A 15,840-nucleotide genomic window follows, 5' to 3' on the forward strand; every position below is an offset into this window, starting at 1 on the left:
CGCGGGCCACGCACGCGCAGGTGGGGCTCTCCCTCCCTCCGCTGGTTTGTCCGGGCTCTTTTGTGGCTGTGCGCTGTGGGCTGCCGCTGCTGAGGGCGCAGGGCTCTCGTGGGAGAAGGAAGGGCGCTGGGGGAGGGGCCGCGGTGCCTGCCGGCAGAGACAGAGGCCTCCGGTGGGGTGGGGTGGCTGGGCGTCCCCTGGGCCCGCGGTCCGGGGACACCTGGGGCCTCTGTCTTGGTTCCCGGGTGCAGGCAGAGGGATGGTCACCCCTGTGCCAAGGACCCTGAGGTGCCAAGGATCGGCACTGCCTTGGCTGGAGAAATCCGCCCGAGGCTGGTTGGAGGCCGGCGTCGGCAAGCAGCCTTGGCCTTGGGCTTTGGGCGCGGCGTCCGGGGCGCAGCGTAGGGCTGCGGTTTGACCACTTCCGCTTGCGGGAAGGAAGAGGACTGAGAATGGGCTGTGGGTGGCTGACCGGGCCGAGGCGCCTGGCGTGAGGCCGTGTCTGCGAGGCTGTAGGTCCTGGCAGCGGCCCCGACCCCACCCCCCCACTACCCCACCCACACCCGGCCCAGCCCCGCTGGCCAGGGATGCTGCGGCAGGGTGGGCGGTTGCAGAGGGTCCAGGGGCAGGGCCACCGTAAAAGGAGTGTCGGGCAAAAGCCTACATCACCCGGTATTCCCAGGCGGTCTTTCATCAAGTACTAACCAGGCCCGGCCCTGCTTAGCTTATGAGATCAGAGGAGATCGGGCGCATTCAGGGTGGTATGGCCATAGAAGCTGGGACCAGGCTCCCGGCGCCCCAAGAGCAGCCGCCTGGTCTGAGTGTTGAGTGCGCGCCATGTTGTTGGGCTTCTCCGGGGGCCAGCTTTTCTCCGCTGTCCGACTCCAGCAGCGCTGTGCCTCCCGCCTGCTCCCCGCCTCCTCAGGACTCCGCGGCCGTGGGCAGCGGGTTACTCCTTGTCCGCAGCGAGGCCCCCCGGGGCTCCACGGGGCCTCTGCCACTTCCCTGGTGGTGACAGAAGCCAGAGAGGCAGGCGTTGGGAGTTGGGGGGGAGGAAGGAGGGACGCACAGTCTGGGTCACGGACTGGGACAGACGCACTGAGGCTGTGTTGAAGTGGCAGCTCCTCCACCGGAGTGTGGTCATGCCCGGTGCTGTGCTCCATTAAGGAGGCAGTGCCCGGGGGTGGGCAGTCACCTTTGTACCCCGGGGCTGGTTTCCAGGATAGGCTTATGGTCAGAAGTAGGGGTAGGGGTAGTGTCAGTGTATGGATAGTGTAGGGACAGGGGTACGTGTAGGAGTAACGTCTGGAATATGTGCATGGGTAGGGACAGGTTTTTGTGTAGAAGTAGCGTCAAGAGTAGGGGTCGTTGTAGGGTCATGGGTAGGGGTAGATGTAGGGTTAAGTGTAGGGATAGGGTCAGGGATAGGTGTACGGTTTGTGTCAGTGTTAGTAGTAGTAGGGTAGTGTCAGGTGTAGGAATATGGGTAGGGTCAGGGGTAGGTTAGGTGTAGGGACAGGGGTACGTGTAGGAGTATTGTCATGGCTAGGGGTAGGTTTCGGGTCAGGGGTAGGTCTAGGGTAAAGTCAGGTGTAAGAATAGGGGTAGTGTAAGGGGAATTGTGAGGGGTTTATTCAGGTGTATGGGTATGAGTAGGGACAGGGGTACGTATAAGAGTAGCATCCGGCTAATATTAGGGGTAGGCTCTGGGGTAGGGGTTGTTGTACGGTCCAATTTAGGGTTAAAGGTAGTGTCAGTGGAAGGGGTAGAGGTAGGTTCAGGTGTTGTGGTGGGGGTAGGTTGAGAAGATGGGTATGTGCACGGTTGGTGTACTGGTAGGGGTAGGGTGAAGGGTAGGGGTAGGGGTAGGGTCAAGGGTAGGCGTACGGGTAGGATCAGATGTAGAGGTAGGTGTAGGGACAGGTGTATGGGTAGGGGTAGTGTCAGGGGTAGTGTTAAGGGTAGGGTCAGGTAGGGGTAGGAGTATGGTCAGGAGTAGGGGTAGGGGTAGGGACAGAGAATGGGTAGTGTAGGGGCAGGGGTACATGTAAAAGTAGCGTCAGGGGCAGGGTAGAAGTAGTGTTAGTTGTAGGGGTAGGGGTAGTGTCAGGTGTAGTGGTAGGGGTAAAGTCAGGGGTAGTGGTAGGCGCAGGGTCAGGGATAGCTGTAGGGATAGTGTCAGGGATAGGGGTAGAGTCAGAGGTAGGGGTAAGTTTAGGGTTAGTGGTAGGGGTAGGTGTAGTGTAAGGGGTAGGGGTACATGTAGGTTCAGTGGTAGGGGTATGTGTAGGGTCAGGGGTAGATGTCGTGGTGGGGTCACATGTAGTGGTAGAGGTAGGGAAAAGCGGTAGAGGTAGGGGTAGGGTCAGGTGTAAAAATAGGGGTAGGGTAAGGGGAAGGGTGAGGGGTTTATTCAGGGGTAGGGTGTAGGGTTAGTGTCAGGGTTAGGGGTAGGTGTAGGGGTAGGGTCAGTGGTAAGTTTAGGGATAGGGACAGGTGTAAGTGTAGGGGTATGTTCAGGATAGGAATAGGCATAGGGTCAGGGTATGAGTAGGGTAGGTACAGGGGTACGTGTGGAAGTAGTGTCAGGGGTCGGGGTAGGGATTAGGGGTAGGGCTAGGTGTAGGGGTAGTGTCAAGTGTAGGGGTAGAGTAAGGTGTAGGGGTAGGGGTATGGTCAGTGGTATGGTTAGGGGTAGGTACAGGGGTATGTTTAGGAGTTGCGTCAGGGGTAGGGGTAGGGGTATGGTCAGGTGTAGGAGTAGGTGTAATGTCAGGGTTAGGGGTATGGGTAGGGTCAAGGGTATGCGTAGGGGTACGGTCAGGTATAGAGGTAGGGGTCGGGTCAAGGTTAGGGGAATGGGTAGTGTCAGGGTTAGGGGTAGGGTTGGGGTATAAATAGGGGAAGGGACAGGGATACGTGTAGGAGTAGCGTCAGGGGTAGGGGTAAGGGTAGTCTCAGGGATATCGGTAGGGGTAGGGACAAGGTATGCGTAGGAGTAGCGTCAGTAGTAGGGGTAGGATTAGGGTCATACGTAGGGGTAGGTGTACGGTCATGTGTAGGGGTATGGGTAACATCAGGGTTAGGGGTAGGGGTAGTGTCAGGGGTAGGGGTAGGTTAGGGTCGGGGGTTTCGTATTGGTAGGGACAGGGGTACGTGTAGTAGTAGCGTCAAGGGTAGGGGTAGGAGTAGGGTTAGGTGTAGGGGTAGGATTCGGGTCAGGGTTAGGGATAGCGGTAGCATTGGGGATATGGGTAGTGGTAGGGTCAGGGGTACGTGTAGGAGTAGCATTGAGAATAGGGGTCGGGGTAGGGTCAGGGTTAGGGGAAGGGTCAGATATAGGGGTAGATTCAGATATAGAGGTAGATGTAAGGTCAGGGGTCCGGGTAAGCATAGGGTCAGGGGTAGGCACAGGTGTAGGTTCAAGCTTAAGTGTAGGGGTAGACAAGGTCAGGTGTAGGCTTTCGGGTAGTGTCACAGGTTGGGGTAGGGGTAGGTTCAGTGGTATGGGTAGAGGTAGGGACAGGGGTACGTGTAGGAGTTGCGTCAGGGGTAGGAATAGGGGTAGGGTCAGGGGTATGTGTAGGGGTTGGGACAGGATTAAGTGTAGGATTAGCGTGAGAGTTAGGCTTAGGGGTAGGGTCAGGGGTAGGGATAGGGGTAAAGTCAGGGGTAGGGATAGGGTAGGGTCAGAGGTAAGGTTAGGGGTAGGGTCAGGTGTCGGGGTAGGGGTATGGTCAGGAGTAGCGGTACGGGTAGGGTCAGGGTATGGGTAGTGTATGGACAGGTGTACATGTAGGAGTAGCGTCAGGGGTAGAGGTATGAGTAGTGTCAAGGGTATGGTTAGGGGTAGGGTCAGATATAGGTGTAAGGGTAGGGTCCGGGCTAGGTGTAGGTGTAGGGTCAGGGAAGGTGTAGGGGTAGGGTCAGGTGTTGTGGTAGGGGTAGAGTCAGGGGTAGGTATAAGGGTAGGGTCAGGGGTATTGGTAGGAGTAGGGCCAGGGGTACGTGTAAAAGTAGCTTCAAGGTTAGGTGTTCGGGTAGGTTCAGGGGTAGTGGTAGGGGTAGGGTCAGGTGTAGGGGTAGGGGTAGAGTCAGCGGTAGGTGTAGGGGTAGGGTCAGGGGTAGGTGTATGAGTAATGTCAGGGATAGGGGCACGGTCAGGGGTAGAAGTAGGTGTAGGGTCAGGGTAAAGTAGGGGTAATGTAAGGGGTAGGGGTACGTGTAGGGTCAGGGGTAGGGGTAGGGGTGGGGTCATGGGAAGGGATAGTGGTGGAGTCACGTGTAGGGGTAGTGGTAGGGAAAAGCGGTAGGGGTAGGGGTGGGGTCAGGGATGGGTGTAGGGTTAGTGTCAGTGGTAGGGGTTAGGAGTAGGGGTAAAATCAGTGGTATGGGTAGGGGTAGGTACAGGGATATATGTAGGAGTAGAGTCAGGGTTATGAGTAGGGGTAGGGGTAGAGGTAGGGGTAGGGACAGGGGTACATGTAGGAGTAGCGTCACAGTAGGGGTAGAAGTAGTGTCAGGGATATGGGTAGGGTAGCAACAGGGGTACGTGTAGGACTAGCGTCAGGAGTAGGGATAGGGGTAGGGTTATGGGTAGGGGGAGCGGTAGGATCAGGCGTAGGTGTAGGGGTAGTGTCAGGGTAGTTGTAGTGGTAGGGTCAGAGGTATGGGTAGGGGTAGCGACAGAAGTACATCTAGGAGTAGCGTCAGTGGTAGGGGTAGGTGTTCAATCAGGGTAGGGGTAGGGGAAGTGTCAGGGTTAGGGGTAGGGTAGGGTCAGGGGTAGGAGTAGATGTTGTGTCAGGGGTAGAGGTAGGGGTAGGGTCAGGGGTAGAAGTAGGTTTAGGGTCAGGAGTTTCGTTTGAGATAGGCTAAGTTGTAGGAGTAGGGGTATGGTCAGGGGTAGGGGTAGTGGTGGGGTCTGGTTTAAGGGTAGGGGTAGGTTCAGAAGTAGGGGTAGGGGTAGTGTCAGGTGTTGGGTAGGGGTACGGTCAGGGGTATTGATAGTGGTAGGATAAGGGGTACGTGTATGTGTAGCGTCAGTGGTAGGAATAGGGGTAGGGTCAGGAGTAGGGGTAGGGACAGCGGTAAGGGTAGGGTTGAAGAGAGGGTTATGTGTAGGAGTAGCCTCAGATGTAGGGTAAAGGTAGGGTCAGGTGTATGGGTAAGAGTATGATAAGGAAAAGTGTTAGGGGTAGGTTCAGAGTTATCGCTAGGGGTAGGGAAAGGGGTAAGTGTAGGAGTTGCGTCAGGGGTAGGTGTACGGGTAGGGTAAGGGTTAGGGGTATGAGTAGGGTCAGGGGTATTAATAGGGGTATGGTCAGGAGTAGGGGAAGGAGTAGGGTCACTGGTAAGGGTAGAGTCAGTGGTAGGCTTAGTAGTAGGTTCAGGGGAGGGGTAGTGGTAGGGTCAGGGATATGGGTAGGGCAGGTTCAGTGGTAGGGTCAGCAGTAGGGGTAGGAGTTAGGGTTAGGTATAGGGGTAGCAGTGAGTTAGAGTTAGGGTCAGGTCTGGGTTAGGGGTAGGGTCAGGGGTACAGGTAGGGGTAGGTTCAGGAGTAGGGTCAGGAGTAGGTGTAGAGGTAGGGTCATATGTAGGGATAGGGGTAGAGGTAGTGGTAGGGACACGTGTGGGGTAGGGGTAGGGTCAGGGGTATGTGTAGGGGTAGGGTCAGGGTAGGGGTAGATGTAGGGTCAGGGCTAGGTGTAGGGGTAGGTTCAGGGGTAGGGGTAGGGGTATGGTCACAGGTATGGGAAGGGTGAGGGTAGGTGTAGAGGTAGGGACAGGGGCAGGTGTATGGGTAGGGTCAGGCAGAAGCCAATTAGCACAGGGGAGCCAAACCTCGTGGAAAGACAGGCGAATTACAAGGTTAGCCTTTTCACCAAGCATCTCTCAGTAAATCTCTCAGTTGTGCATTTAGACACACGGCGTACGTAGTTTGCTTGTTTCTCAGTTTTGTGACGGCAGTTTTACTTCGGTATTCTATAACATGGCCTTTAAATAGTCTCCATCTCAAGCACCCAGAGACTTCCACACATCGCCAGATGTGTCGCACCCGGAACACCAAAACTGTCGCGGAGTTGGTAAGCAGAAAACGCCTTATACAAAAATTAAGAGTTAACTCGTACACAATTGAAAATGCGAACCAGAAGCTAAACATTAATGAATGCCAACTATAATTATATGTATATAATGTGATGGCTCGGTGCGAAGTCGGAGGGATAGTGGATGGGGGGAGGAGTGTTCACAGTGTGAGGGATATAAATGATGAACGTCTAAGTATTAAAAAAATAAATAATAAAATAAAATAAAAAACATAAAGGAAGCTTCAGACATAAGGAAAAAAAAGAAAAGAAAAGAAAATACGACCTTCAAGTGTTCCCCTTGGAGGGAATGAACAGGCGACTGTTTCCCCAACTGGGAATCGAATCTTGGGTTGCGCGCTTGGCAGGCGAGAACCCCACCGCCGCACCACTGGGGGAGCACGGAGCATGGAGCTGTCAAAGAAGCAGAAATCCAGAGGGACGCAGCTGGGTGGAGCCTTCCTTTGACAGTCCTTTCCCTTCCCTTTTCTCTCTCGCATTACCCAAGGAAAATTGGTTTCACTGTAGTTTGGGGGCTGGGCGAGGCGGGGGCAGCTGGTGAGGTCGCTGGGGCTGCTCCCGGGTTCCCAAGCCGAGCTGGGGATGGCCCCGCCGGTGGCGGCGGTGGGGCCGTGGTTTGGTTTTGCCTAGGTCCGCGGCACCAGAGCGTGGGGCGAGGCGGCGGGAGCGGGAGCCCGTGGGCTTCCTCAGAGGCGGCCGAACGGGGAGCCAGGGACCCCAGGGCAGCTGGGGAGCAGCGGCCCGCTCGCTGCTTTAAGTCTCTCGGGTTCCCCCTTCCACCCCAAGGCCAGTTTGTGCCGCCTACGCCTCCCTCTCGTCTAGGGTAGGGGAGTTCAGGCGCCTTCTTCATGGTACCACGGACTTGGGCTGGAATCTCCGGGACTGGGGAAGGGGGCGGGGGTGCCAGGTCCTGACCGCCGGTGGGCTCTTGGCCCTTTCCCAAGAGAGGCTAGTGCGTGGAATCTCGAAAGGCGCTGTCTCTCCTTCTCCCCTGGGGTTCCCACTACGAGGTGCGTCCCCTCTCCACCAAGCTCCCTGGGGCGAGGTCCAGAGGGTGTAGCACCACCCGGTGCCCGGATCTCACCTTGCTGAAATCCCTGCTTCCCAGGGCTGCGGCAGGGAGGGGGAGCCGAGAGAGGAGCTTCTCTCTTCCACTGCATCTGGCTGTTCCGCTGGAGGCAGCTGAGTTTGCACGAACCAGAGGGAGCCATCGTCGCCACTGCTTCCCAGATGCACGCAGAGCAGATGAGAGCTCGCGCACGCACGCACCCATGCACGCACGCAGGCAGGCGCCCGCCGCCCCACCCCCCCCCCACCCCTGCCCCAGCCTGGCCAGCGCCTGTTCCAGGCGCACTGGCTGGCGGCACTCACGTTGACTGTGGGGCGCTCACGTGGCTCCCGTGTCCCAGTCGCATCCCTTCCCGCTGGCATTCGCCCGGAATGTGGGGTTGGGGACAGTTCCAATAAGCGGGGATGGAGCTCTTAGCGGGGTGCCTGCAGGAAATAGCCATCCCAACGTGTTCCCCCCCTTGAGGACCAGAAGGGGGACCCTGCCGATAATCATTTACCCTGAGAAGGCAACAGCCCCCCGCCAGGGCAAGGACCCTGGCGCTGGTCAGACAGGAGAGATGGTACAGCATTTTGTTAGCGATCTCCGGAGCTCACGAACCCTGGTGGCGGGGATCGCAGACTGGCCCATGCAGTGGCAACATTCTCCTTGGAGGAAGAGACAGGTCCCCCTCTCTTTTTCGGCCATGAACAGATCCAGGGATCCCCGGATTACGAGGGTGACTGTTGCCAGGATGGAGTGTTGGGTCGGGAGTGACGCGAGTGAGTCTGCAACCCGCCTCATGTCATCATTGATTTCTTGAGAAAGTTTGTAATAAAAGCCGATGGAAGTTCTAAGGCGAGAGGCACCAGTGGCGACCCCTGTCAAGATGCCAGCACCTATGAGGAAAGGGAGGAAAGCCACTCGGCAGGGGCACAGGGAATTAAAGACCCACGACTGGAATTCGGCGTCCACAGAAAACGGCGGCAGAAGTGGAAAGGTGTTCTCCACCAGGGTGTGCGTTCCGACACAACCGTAAGGGTGGCTTCCATTACTGAAGGAAGTGCAGAAGGGCAAGAATGTAGAGAAGCTCCGGCAGCGAGTGTGGGGAGCTTGGGCAAGGCCAGGGGGCAGGTAACAGTCTAAGTTCGAGGCAGGACGCAGGGGACGCCGAACAGGCCGGAGACGATGGAGGCTCTGAGCCACTGGGCAAGGTCCTGGGTGTTCAGGAGTTTGGCCCGGCGGAGGGAAGTCAGGCATGGCTATGGCACCAAGGCCAGGGCTGGGCAGCCCGAGACGCCACAGCAATCCGGGCCACCGAAATGTCGCGGAAGGCCATGCTCTGGATTCCACCGCCATGGGAGTACCCTCTTTGGGCTAAGTAGGTCCAGCAGACAGACCCTCAGGGAAGAGATAGCAGGGGACTGGGAGGTCTGAGGCTTTTGTTCTGGACCCCTGGAAGCAGGGACGTTTCGAGGAGAGACCCCAGGGGGAAAAGGCAAAAGAAGCCTAAGAGCCAGAGGGCCGCAGGCAGGCGAGCACAAGTAGAGGAGAAATGCACAATAGAAATCCGAACAGGAGGAGTCCCCGCTGGGTGGGAGTACAGTCAGGCCAGAGTCGCAGAGATGAGCGACTGAGAGTCTAGAAGGGTCAGTCGGCAGAGGACACAGAGGGTTAAGGGGAAGGGGGCACTGTCATTCAGGCGTTCTTCTTAAGCGTGGTCTTCAGTGGCTTGTCGGGCACTGGATGAGAATTCCAGGCAGGCTGGCCTGACTCTGCATGCACCCTGTCACCTGGAATGTGGGGATGGATGGGGGTCCCTGTCAAGTCAGGACTTCTTTCTAGTATATTGTGAGTGCAGGCAGGTAAGGATCTATCCTAGGGCGAGAAGCCGACCTGGGAATGTCTTAAACTCTGAGGCTGCCTGGGATGGATGGCAGCAATGGGGGAGACAGGACATAGACAGTTTTAAATGGGGGGAAAACCCATCCTTTAGAGGGGTACACCAGGAGCGGAGGACGTCTAAGGGGAGCATAGCCATCCGTCTTAGGGAAGTTTCATGGCATAGCCTGGAAAATGTTTCTTGGAGGGTACGGTTCATGCACTCTACTGTCCCTGAACTCTGAGGCCGGTGGGCCATGTGAAGCTTCCAGGAGACACTGAGGGCCAAGGCCAGAGTCTGTAGCGCATCTGAGATAATGCTGGTCTGCTATCCTGTGAGTGGTAGGAGAAGGGTCAGAGGTAGGGGTAGTGGTGGGGTCAGGGGTAGGGTTCGGGGTAGGGTCAGGGGTATGGGTAGTGGTAGGGACAGGGGAACGTGTAGGAGTAGTGTCAGAAATAGGGGCAGGGTTAGGGTCAGGGATAGAGATAGTGTAGGGTCAGGGGTAAGGTTAGGGTTAGGGTCAGGTGTCGGGGTAGGTGTTGGTCAGGAGTAGCAGTAGGGGTAGGATGAGGGTATGCATAGGGCACGGCCAGGGGTTCGTGTAGGAGTAGCGTCAGGGATAGGGGTAGGGGTAGTGTCAAGGGTAGGTGTAGGAGTAAGATCAGATGTAGGGATAAGGGTAGGGTCCAGGGTAGGTGTAGGTGTAGGTACAGGGAAGGTGTCAGGTGTAGTGGTAGGGGTAGGGTTCGGGGTATGGGTAGGGGTAGGGTCAGCTGTAGGGGTATGGGTAGGATCAGGGGTAAGGTTAGGGGTAGGGTCTGGAGTAGGTGTAGGGGTAGTGTCAGCGGTAGCGGCAGGGTCAGGGGTAGGGGTAGGTTTAGGGTCAGGTGTAGGGGTAGCAGTAGTGTAAGGGTTATGGGTACGTGTATGGCCAGGGGTATTGGTAGGAGTAGGGTCATGGGTAGGGGTAGTGGAGGGGTCACATGTAGGGGTACGGTTCGAGAAAAGCGGAAGGGGTAGGGATAGGGTCAGGGGTAGGTGTAGGGTTAGGTTCAAATGTAGGGGTAGGTGTGTCAGTGGTACGTGTAGGTGTAGGGACAGGGTTACGGGTGAAAGTAGCATCAGGGTTAGGGGCAGGGGTAGTTTCAGGGGTATGTGTAGGGGTAGGGACAGGGGTTCGTGTAGGAGAAGAGTGAGTTGTAGGAGTAGGTATAGGGTCAGGCTTAGGGGTAGGAATAGTGTCAGGAGTAGGGGTAAGGGTAGAGTCAGGGGTAGGGATAGGGTAGGGTTGGGGTAAGGTTAGGGGTATGGTCTGGTGTTGGGTTAGGGGTATGGTCAGGAGTAGCGGTAGTGGTAGGGTCAGGGTTTGAGTAGGGTATGGACAGGGGTACGTGTAGGAGTAGCGTCTGGGGTAGAGGTAGGGATAGTGTCAAGGGTAGGGGTAAGGGTAGGGTCAGATGTAGGGGTAATGGTAGGGTCCAGGGTAGGTGTAGGTTTAGGGTCAGGGAAGGTTTAGGGGTAGGGTCAGGTGTAGTGGTAGGGGTAGGGTCAGTGGTAAGAATAGGGGTAGGGTCAGGCGTATTGGTAGGAGTAGGGCCAGGGGCACGTGTAGGAGTAGCTTCAGGGGTAGGGGTACGGGTAGGATCAGGGGTAGTGGTAGGGGTAGTGTCAGGGTTATAGGTAGGGGTAGGGACAGAAGTACGTGCAGCAGTACCGTCAGGATTCAGGGTAGGGGTTGGATCCAGGGTAGGGGTAGGGGTAGGGTCCAGTGTAGGCATAGGGGTAGTGTCAGGGGTTGGGATAGGGTAAGGATCAGGGGTATTGGTAGGGGTAAGTCCAGGGTTACGTGTAGGAGTAGTGTCAGGGATAGAGGTACGGGTAGGGTCAGGGGTACGGGTAGGAGTAGTGTCAGGGTTATGGGTAGGGGTAGACACAGGGGTACGTGCAGGGGTACCGTCAGGGTTTGGTGTAGGGGTTGGATCCAGGGTAGGGGTAAGGTTAGTGTCCGGTGTAGGCGTAGGGGTTGTGTCAGGGGTAGGGGTAGGGTCAGGTGTAGGTGTAGAAGTACGGGTAGGCTTTGCGTCAGGGGTAGGGTTAAGGGTAGGTTCAGGTGTAATCGTAGGGGTAGGGTCAGGTGTAGGTGTAGGGTCACGGGTAGGTGTAAGGTTAGGGTCACGGTTACGGGTAGGGGTAGGGACAGGGGCACGTGTAGGAGTACGATCAGGGGTAGGGGTAGGGGTAGAATCAGGGGTAGGGGTTGGGTCAGGTTTAGGCGTAGATGTAGGGTCAGGGGTAGAGGTAGGAGTAGGGTCAGGTGTAGGGGTAGGGTTAGGGTCAGGGCTAGTTGTAGGGGTAGTGTCAGGGTATGGTGTAGGCATAGCGTCAGAGGTATGGGTAGGCATAGAGACTGAAGTACATGTAGGAGTAGCATCAAGGGTAGGGGTAGGGGTAGGACCAGGGCTAGGTGTAAGGGTATGGTCAGCTGTAGGGGTAGGAATAGGCTCAGGGTTAGGGGTAGGGGTAGTGTCAGGGGTAGTGTTAGGGTTAGGGTCAAGGGTACAGGTAAAGGTAGGGACAGGGCGACTTGCAGGAGTACCGTCAGGTTTAGTGGTAGGAGTAGGGTTCGGGGTATGGTTAGGGGTAGGGTCAGGTGTAGGGGTATGGGTAGGGTCATGGGTAGGGATAGGTGTAGGGTCAGGTGTAGGGTTAGGGGTAGGGTCAGGGGTTCGTGTAGCAGTAGCATCTGGGGTAGGATAGGTGTAGGTTCATGGGTAGGGGTAGGGTCAAGTGTAGGGTTAGGGGTAGGGTCGGGGTAGTGGTAGGGTTAGTGTCAGGGGTATGGGTAGTAGGGACTGGGGTATGTGTAGGAGTAGTGTCAGGGATAGGGTCAGGGTTCGGGTCAGGGATAGTGATAGGGTAGAGTCAGGTGTAAGGTTAGGGGTAGGGTCAGGTTTCGAGGTAGGGTTATGGTCACGAGTAGCGGTAGGGGTAGGGTCAGGCTAATGGTAGGGTACGGACAGGGGTACGTGTAGTAGTAGCGTCAGGGGTAGGGGTATGGGTAGTGTCAAGGGTAGAAGTAGGGTCAGATGTAGGGTAAGTTTAGGGTCTGGGGTAGGTGTAGGTGTAGGGTTAGGGAAAGTGTAGGGGTGGGGTAAGGTGTAGTGGTAGTGAAAGGGTCAGAAGTATGGATAGGGGTAGGGTCAGGGGTATTGGTAGGAGTGGGACCAGGTGTACTTGTAGGAGTAGCTTCAGGGGTAGGGTTACGGGTAGGGTCAGGGGTAAAATTAGGGGTAGTGTAAGGGGGAGGGGTATGTGTAGGGTAAGGGGTAGGGGTAAGGGTAAGGTCATGGGTAGGGATAGTGGTTATGTCATGTGTAGAGGTATGGGTTGGGAAAAGCAGTTGGGGTACAGGTGGGGTCAGGGGAGAGTGTAGGGTTCGGGACAGGGGTAGCGGTAGTGGTAGGGGTAGGATCAGTGTTATGGGTAGGGGTAGGGACAGGGGTAAGTGTAGGAGAAGCGTCAGGGTTATGGGTAAAGGAAGGGACAGGGGTACGTGTAGGAGTAGCGTCAGGAGTAGGGGTAGGGGTAGGTTCATGGGTAGGGGTAGGGTCAGGTGTAGTCGTCGGGGTAGGTTCAGGGGTAGGAGTAGGGGTAGGGTCAAGCGTAGGTGTAGGGGTAGTGTCAGGGTAGGTGTAGAGGTATGGTCAGTGGTATGGATAAAATAGGGACAGAAGTACATGTAGGAGTAGCGTCAGGGTTAGGGGTAGGTGTTTGGTCAGGGGTAGGGTTAGGGGTAGTGTCAGGGGTAGGGGTAGGCGTAGTGTCAGGGGTATGGGTATGGGTATGGTCAGGGGTAGGGGTAGGGGTAGGGTCAGGTTTAAAGGAAGGGCTAGGTTCATGGTTAGGGGTATGGGTAGGGTTGGTGTACAGTTAACAGTAGGTCAGGGGTAGGGGTAGGGGTAGGGTCAGGGTTAGTGTTACAGGTAGGTTCAGGTGTAGAGGTAAGGTAGGGACAGGTGTAGGGGTAGGGGTAGTGTCCGGGTAGTGGTCGGGATAGGGTCAGGTGTAGGAGTAGGTGTAGGGTCAGGGGTAGTGGTATGGGAAGTGTCAATGGTAGGGGTAGTTGTGGGGTCAGGGGTAGTGATAGGGTAACGGTAAGGGGTATGTGTAGGGTCAGGCAAAGGGTACATGTAGGAGTAGCATCTAGGTTAGGTGTAAGGGTAGGTTCAGTTGTAGGGGTAGAAGCAGCGTGAGGGTTAGGGGTAGGTATAGGGATAGGTGTAGGGGTAGGTGTAGCGTCAGAAGTAGTGGGAGGGGTAGGGGAAGGTCAAATGTAGGTGTAGGGATAGGGTCAGGGTTAGGGGTAGGGTCAGGGGCATGGGTAGCGGTAGGGACAGGGTTACATGTAGGAGTAGCGTCAGGGGTAGGGGTAGGGGTTGGGCCAGGGGTAGGTGTAGATGTACGGTCAGGTGTACGGTTACGAATAGACTCAGGGATAGGTGAAGGGGTTGGGTCAGGGGTAGGGGTAGGGTTAGTGTCAGGGGTAGGGTTAGGGTCAGTGGTATGGGTAGGGGTAGGGACAGGGGTATGTGTAGGAGTAGAATCAGGGGTAGGGGAAGGGGTAGGGTCAGTGATAGGTGTAGGGGTAGGGTCAGGTGTAGCAGTAGGGGTAGGGTAAGGGGTAGGTGTAGGGTTAGGGTCAAGGGTAGGTGTAGGGGTAGGGTTAAGGTCAGTTGTATGGGTAGTGGTAGGGACAGGAGAACGTATAGAAGTAGCGTCAAGGTTATGGGTGGGGGTAGGGACAGGGGTACGTGCAGGAGAACCATCAAGGTAAGGGGTAAGGGTAGAGTCCAGGGTAGGGGTAAGGGTAGGGTCAGGTGTAGGAGTAGGGGTAGGAACTGGGGTACGTGTAGGAGTAGAATCAGGGGTAGGGGTAGGGGTAGGTGTAGGATCAGGGATAGGGGTAGGTGTTGTGTCAGTGATAGGGGTAGGGGTAGGGTCAGGGGTAGTGATAGGTTTAGGGTCAGGGTTTGTGTAGGGGTAGCGTTAGGGTTAGGTGTAGGTGTAAGGTCCACGGTAGGGATTGCGGTGGGATCTGATGTAGGGGTAAGGGTAGGTTCATGGGTAGGTGTAGGGGTAGGGACAAGGGTATGTGTAGGAGAAGCATCGGGTATGGGTAGGGGTAGTGTCAGTGTTAGGGGTACGGGTAGCATCAGGTGTAGAGGTAGAGGTAGGGTCAGTGGTAGGTATATGGGTAGGATCAGGGGTATGGGTTGGGGTAGAGACAGGGATATGTGTAGGAATAGAGTTAGGCGTAGCGGTAGGACAAGGGTCAGGGGTACGTGTAGGAGTAGCATCATGGGTCAGGGGTAGGGGTAGGGGTAGGGTCAGGTGTAGGGTAGGGTTAGTGTCAGGGGTAGGGGTAGGGGTAAGATCAAAGGTATGTGTAGGGGTAAAGACGGTTACGTGTAAGTGTAGCGTAAGGTGTAGGAGAAGGAGTAGGGTCAGGTTTATTGGTAGGGTTAGGGTCAGGGTCGGAGTAGGAATTGGACAAGGGGTATGTGTAGGGGTAGGGACAGGGTTACATGTAGGTGTATCGTCAGTGGTAGCGGTAGGGTCTGGTGTAGATGTAGGGGTGGGGTAAGGGTTAGCAGTATGGGAAGCGTCAGGTGTAGGAATAGGAATATGTCAGGGATAGGGGTAGGGGTGGGGAAATGGGTACGTGTAGGAGTAGCTTCAGGGGTAGTGGTATGTGTAGGGTCAGGGGTCTAGAAAGGGTTACGGCCACGTGTAGGGATAGGGGTAGGGTCAGGTGTATAGGTAGAGGTATGGACAGGTGTACGTGTAGGAGTAGCCTAAGAGGTAAGGGTAGGGGTAGGGTGAGTGGTAGGGGTAGGTGTAGTGTCAGGGATGAAGGCAGGGGTAGGGTCAGTGGTATGGGTAGGGGTAGGGACAGGAGTACGTGTAGAAGTAGTGTCGGGTAGGGGTAGGGGTAGTGTCAGGCGTAGGGGTAGGTGTAGGGGCAGTTGTAGGGGTAGGGGTAGGGTCAGGGGTATGGGTAGTGGTAGCGATATGGGTACGTGTAAAAGTAGCATCTTGGATAGGGATACGGGTGGTGTCAGGGGTAGGGGTACGTGTTGTGTCAGGGGTAAGGGTAGGTTTAGGGTCTGGGGTAGGGGTAGGTTTAGGGTCAGGGGTTTGGGTAGGGGAAGGGTCAGGGGTAGGTGTAGGTGTAAGGTCTGCAGTAGGGGTAGTTGTGGTGTCAGGTGTAGGGTAGGGGTAGGTTCAGGGGTAGGGGTAGGGGTAGTTTCAGGGTTAGGGGTAGAGGTAGGGACAGGGGTACAGGTAGAGGTAGCGTTGGGTAGGGGTAGGGCTAGTGCCAGGGGTATGGGTAGGGGTAGGGGTAGGGGTAGTTGTAGGGGTAGGGGTAGGGTCAGGGATATGGGAAGTGGTAGGGATAGGGGTACGTGTAGGAGTAACATCAGGGATGAGGGTATGGGTGGTGTCAGGAGTAGAGGTAGGTGTTGTGTCAGGGGTAAGGGTAGGTTTAAGGAGAGGGGTAGGGGTAGGTTTAGGGTCAGGGTTTTGGGTAGGGGTAGGGTCAGGTGTAGGTATATGGTCCGCGGTAGGTGTAGTGCTGGGGTCAGTTGTACGGGCACGAGTAGGTTCAGGGTTAGGGGTAGGTTTAGTGTCAGGGGTAGGGGTAGGGATAGGGTCAGGGGAATTGGTAGGCGTAGAAACTGGTTTACATGTAGGAGTAGTGTCAGGGGTATGGGTAAGTGTAGGGTCGGTGGTAGGTGTAG

Source organism: Rhinolophus hipposideros (assembly GCF_964194185.1).
Source record: "Rhinolophus hipposideros genome assembly, chromosome: 5".
NCBI lineage: Eukaryota > Metazoa > Chordata > Mammalia > Chiroptera > Rhinolophidae > Rhinolophus > Rhinolophus hipposideros.